Source organism: Natator depressus, chromosome 6, assembly GCF_965152275.1.
Source record: "Natator depressus isolate rNatDep1 chromosome 6, rNatDep2.hap1, whole genome shotgun sequence".
In the NCBI taxonomy this organism is placed as follows: Eukaryota; Metazoa; Chordata; order Testudines; family Cheloniidae; genus Natator; species Natator depressus.
The window spans coordinates 56,594,697-56,600,812 of NC_134239.1; positions in this window are offsets into that span (position 1 = coordinate 56,594,697).

Below are 6,116 nucleotides of genomic sequence, written 5' to 3' on the forward strand. Positions count from 1 at the left end.
AAACCTCTGCAATAAATATAGGTTTCAGAGTAACAGCCGTGTTAGTCTGTATTCGCAAAAAGAAAAGGAGTACTTGTGGCACCTTAGAGACTAACCAATTTATTTGAGCATAAGCTTTCGTGAGCTACAAATAAATTGGTTAGTCTCTAAGGTGCAATAAATATGAAACCCAGAAAGTACACTTCATGTTCAAACCTAAACCTCTTCTGAACTTTTCTCCCTTATTGTTCCAACTCTGATCTTACAACAGGGGTGATCAGCTAACAACACACTGCATCCCATGACAAGTTGCGTAGCTGCCTGTGTAATGTGGCAGAGGCCCAAGACCATCAATCACTCAAGAGGCACAGCTGTCCAGAGTAAATTAATGTATTGGAGTACTTTGCCAAAGTCCTGTAGGAGGGGGTTAATGTGAGCCAAACGGATTATTCCTAGTAAATACATCTTAGTTTAAAAAAAAAAATGCATGCACAAACCCATTTCTGCAGAGCATGAACCACCAAACAAAACAAGAAAACCTAGGTAACTTGCACTATGCAAATCTGCACAAAAATTCCAGGGTTCTTACACCTTGTCAGCACAACACCCCTTATCGCTCATTTCATCTTAGTACATCACACCTTTATTTTTAAGGCTTGACTCCATATCACATTAGCTCTGAGCTTTCCAGTGTGACCACTGCTACTAATTTTGTTGTGTGTTTCATAGAATATCAGAGTTGGAAGGGACTCAGGAGTCATCCAGTCCAACCCCCTGCTCAAAGAAGGACCAATCCCCAATTTTTACCCCCAGATCCCTCAATGGCCCCCTCAAGGATTCAACTCACAACCCTGGGTTTAGCAGGCCAATGCTCAAACCACTGAGCTATCCTGCCCCTCTGATCTCTGCTGGCCCCAGCTGTGTCCCCCAACTCTTGCTCCATACAGAATTGCTGCCAGACAGCGACACCCGGCGACGTCCAACCCAACCGCCACCGGTTCGCGGTGTGTCGGGGCCGCCTCACGGTCCTTGAATAGGTGTGGGCAGACGCAGAGCCACATGCTGCTTCTTCACTGGGCCAGCGAGGTACTCTTATTGTGCATACGCACCGACCCACTCCACGTGGCAGACACAGGTTTTTTTGAAAGCCTCAGATGCTGGAATTAAGAGATTGCGTAAGAATTTCACTTTAATTTAAAAATAAAGTTTCTTGCTCACATAGTAGTGGAGGAAAGCTTGAAAATGTGAAGTGAGTGCACCCTGAAGGCTTAAAAACTGGAAGACAAAAAGAATCCAACATTTATTATTTTTCAAAAAATCTCATCAATTTTGAGACCATCTCAGTTCTCTCTGGGGACCTCATTCATGCTTTTTGAATGCTGGGATGATCAATACTGACTTCCTCTGAACCCTGACTGCGGGTAAACTCCTAGAATCCCAAACTGTTGCCTGGCTCAGCAGGGCCACCTTTTAGGGATACAGGCAGGGCAGGGTTCAGCAGGGGCTCTGCTCTGGGATCCTCTTCAGGGGCTGCCAAAAGACCCCTACACCCTGCTACAAAAGCCATTTCTATGTGCTGCTATGTGTGAGGATCTGTAGGTCCTGAACATGGGGCCCATGGCCGCATCCACCATGTCACCCAATGGCTCTACTAGTGACAAGAGAATTGGGAGCTCTAAGGCCTTTTGCTCCACTAAAGGTACTGCCCACTGAGACCTGAGTGGAGGAACTCTGGAGCTAGGGTTGCCAACTTTCTAATTGCACAAAACTGAACACCCTAGCTGCACCGCTTCCCAGAGGCCCCGCCTCTCACTCACAACATTCCCTCTCCCCCACCCTCACTCACTTTCACAGGGCTGCGGCAGGGGCTTGGGGTGTGGGAGGGGTTATAGGCTCTGGGCTGGGGGTGTGGGCTCTGGGGTGGGACCAGAAATGAGGAGTTCAGGGTATGGGAGGGGGCTCTGGGCTGGGGCAGGGAGTTGGGGTGTGGGCTCTGGGGTGGGGCCAGGGATGAGGGATTTCAGATGCAGGAGAAGGCTCCAGGCTGTGGGCGTGGGGCCAAGGGATTTGGAGTGTGGGAGGGGGCTGTGGGTTGAGGCAGGGGGTTGGGGTGCAGAAGAGGGTACAGGCTCTGCGGTGGAGCTGGGGAAAAGGGGTTCAGGGTGTGGGAGGAGGCTCTGGGCTGGGGCAGGGGGTTGGGGTGTGTGGGGGGGGTGGTGAGGGCTCCGGCTGGGGGTGCAGGCTCTGGAGTGGGGCCAGGGATGAGGAGTTTGGGGCACAAGGGAGAGGGGGCTCAGGGCTGGGGGTTGGGCTGTGGATTTACCTCAGGTGGCTCCTGGTCAGCAGTGCAGCAGCCCTAAGGCAGGCTCCCTGCCTGTCCTGGCTCCGCACTGCACTCCGGAAGCAGCCAGCAGCACGTCCAGTTCCTAGGCGGGGGGGCTAGGAGGTTCTGTGCGCTGCTGTCACCTGCAGGCACCGCCCCCAGCGCCCATTGGCTGCGGTTCCCAGCCAATAGGATTGCAAAGCCGGTGCTCAGGGTGAGGGTAGCACATGGATCCTCGTGCCCCCTGCCTAGGAGTCAGACCTTCTGGCCACTTCCGGGGCGCAGTGCGGCGCCAGGACAGGTAGGGAATAGCCTGCCTCAGACCTGCAGCACCGCTGACCGGACTTTTAACCGCCAGGATCCCTTTTAGACCGGGCATTCCAGTTGAAAACCAGATACCTGGCAACCCTGTCTGGAGCTGCAGATTGGGTTCAGTATACTATTTAAGCCAGAAAGAGAGACAGGAAGTTGTCTGCCCAACCAGGTGGATCCTGCAGCAGACCCTTCTACCTGATTCCTGGCCTCATCCCTGGTTTCTGACTTCAGCTCTACCCTGTTCCAGGTTCCCTGTGCCTTCAACTTGTTCCAGTCCCATTGCCCTGTTTTCTGACTGCTTTGGCCCTGACCTTAGGCTGCAGCTCTTTGGTTTCCAGCTCAGCACTGACCCCTCAGCTTTGGCTTTTGTTTCCTGCTGATCCTGGCTCTGACTTTCAGCTGACACCTTGCTCCTGACTTTGGACCTGCCCATTGGCCTCTGGTTCCTAAACATCGCATTGACTGAAACTTCTTGCATCCCTTCCACGGACCCTGACACTACGGGTATGTCACGATGGGCCCAATTCACTATTGCCCTATCCCTGGTGTAGTCATGTACACAAGGTGCAAAGTCAGTTTAAAATGCTAACAAATCAGACTGATCGTGTTTATCACTTGCGCTGGTGTAAATGACCAAGCAGGGTGCAGCAGGGTAATGGTGAACTGGGTCCGTGTCTCGCTTTTGTCAGCATTGATAACTGGAGAACAAAACATAACCCCTGAGTCTAAACCAGTGGTCCCCCAACTTTTCCTCTCATGACCCCCCCTTACCAGTAATAGAATATTTCAGTGGCTTTCCCCCCAGCCCAGGCCAGGAGCAGACTTGTGGGGCGGCTGGGAACTGAGGGTTAAGAGTAGGGACCGGGCTGGCGGATGAGCCGCATCTGGGAGCAGGGGCAAGGAGTAGAACTGGGCCACTGCGCCGCCCCCCGCCAGAAGTTCCCCTCCCCTGCACTCCTAGGGGGTCGTGCCCCACAGTTTGGGGACCACTGGTCTAGATATTCCCAAAGTTTTGGAAATGTTAAATCCACAAGTGGCAGCTCATGCTCACCTTTGGCTAATAAAAGTGAAGGTAGTTTTTGTTGGTGGTAATCGTGCTTTTGGATTTTAGGGTAAACTGTTTCCCAGTCCTAGACAGAAGGGACGCGTATGGGCGAGGGGAGGCAGGGTCGCCCCCTCCCGATTTGCTGCTTGGTTTGGACTGAGCATGCGCACATGGACTGAGCATGCTCAGTAACACTGCTGAAGCCGGCTGCCCTCACTCCGCCTCTCCCCCTCCCCTCCCCCCCCCCACCAATCGGCAGGCACGGGTCGCCTCTGGTCCCAGAGGTGGATATGAGGGGAATGGAAAAGCAGCTGTGGACGTGTCAGAAGATCCTTTGACACCTTAATGAACTTGGTCTATGCTGACAGGATACAGCCAAGGTTGTTATGTCTTTCACATTCTTAATTTTCAATAGTTTGGTAGTTGTTACATTTGGTAGGACTCTAAGGAGCCCAAGAGTGTACAGGAAAGCCTTTCTTAAGGGACCACCCAACAGTGTCCGCTTTGCAAAGTGGTACAAAACAGTTCTAGTTAAAAGGATGGGTGCTGCTATTTGGAGAGGAATCATTAGGGTTGTTTAGAGAGAGCGCGTCAGGATTTTTGTCCCCATTTTGAAGATCGGGAAACTGAGTCATGGAGAGGCTAAGCCTTACTCAAGTCCACAGAAGGAGTGAGTAGGAGAGCTAAGATTTTAGGAATTCTTGTGCTCAGACCACTCTCTCTAAAAAGAAAAGCACCACCTTTTTGTGTGATTAACACTATGGAAACTAATGGATAAGCGCTGTGATGTGACAGAGCACATACATGCATTGGTCTATTATTTAATAGCTGACAGTGTGCGTGCTGCTTCACAGACAGTAAATGATAGGACCTTTCTTACACCCCGAGAGCTCAAGTCTGGACTGGAAATTTACAACTGGATGTGCTACGGATTGAACTAGAGTGGCCGAAGTACAGTTTATTAAATTCCACGATGCTGCTTCTAGCCGCCATCTTCATCTTTAATGTGAAGAGGCAGCTCTCTTAGACTTCAGATCTGTGCCTGGTGTCTAATTTGAAATAATCTTTATCTGGAATCATGAGGGATTTGAGTTGGTGACTGCAGAAGTAAAAAGTCCCTTCATCTGCTCCCCACCTTTAATCACCGCAGTTGTTAGAGGGACCGTTTCGCCTGCCCAACAAACCGACTATCCTGTGTTCTTGTAAAGCAAAAAAGACTCGGGAAATTTTAGTCTCATTAATTGCAGCCAAAAATGCGGCTCTGCGACCTGTGGCACACACATTCCCCACAGACCCACCACGGGAGGAGAGTCTGTGAAGCTGTAGTAGAAAAACAGGCACGCTGGACAAGGGTCCAGACGCCAACACCTCTCCAGAGGCAGAGTAGCTTGAGGGACCACGGTCTTTCCCCTGTCCTAATAAGGTTCCTCGGCGAAGGCCAGCGGAAAGTAACCGCGGCGCTCCTGCCCTTGGCGGAGGCCACGCCCGAGGAGCGGGCCAGGCTGGTTTTGTAGAACGGGGCTAAAGGCAGTTTAGGGAAAGGGGGCTCGGCCCGGTTGCAGCAGCGGCGCTCCCCGCATCGGCAGTGCCCGGCCGGGACCGTGCGCGCGCGGCGTGCCCGTACCTGCGGCGCCCCCCAGGCCCGCGTCCCCGACCGCCACTCCGACAGGAAATCAGCGGGACAGCGTCCGCTCCCTCCAGCGCCCCTCGCTCTGCTGCTGGGGGATCTTGGCGCGGTTCCCGGCCCGGGCCCCGCCCTACTGCCTCCTCCACCCCGGGCTGCGTCCGGTCCCTCAGCATCTGGGGGCGGCAGCGCCGAGCAGAGAACAGCTGAGCCTGGGGGCAGGGCGGGGGTTCAGTAAAACCCGGGGAGCTGCTGGGGCGGAGGCAGCCCGCCGCGGAGGGGCTGGGGGAGAACGGCTCTGCCCGGGCCGAGGAACTCAGCTCGCCGCCGGCAGCGGCCGTGGCTCTCCGACAAACCCGCCCCGCCTCCAGCGCAAAGTTTCATCCTCAGCCCCTGCCCGGGCACAAGCGCCGCTGGCTCCGCCCGTTGTTGGATGAGCAGGAGCCGATCGGGCGCAGGGGGAGGGGCGGAGGCGGGGCCAGGCCGAAGAGGGGCTCCGTGCGGCTCGCCCAGCCCGGCCGCGGAGAGCGAGGCGAGTGACTGACACGGACCAAAGTTATCCCGGAATAAGGGCAGCACGCATGTGCCGTCACCCCGGATGTGAACATGCCGCCCAGTCCCTTAGAAGCCTGGCTAGAGCGAACTGGCTGACCCGTGCTGGGCTGAGCCGAGCCGAGCCGAGCCTGGCCGGGCCCAAGCGAGCTAGCTGTCCGCCTGGGGGGAAGGGAGGCAGAGCCTCCGCCCGAGGGAAAGGGAAGTGGCAGAGCTCCCGCGAGGCGGGGAAAAGGGGGGCAGAGCCCCCCAACCCCGGGCAGAACCTTCCTGAGGCA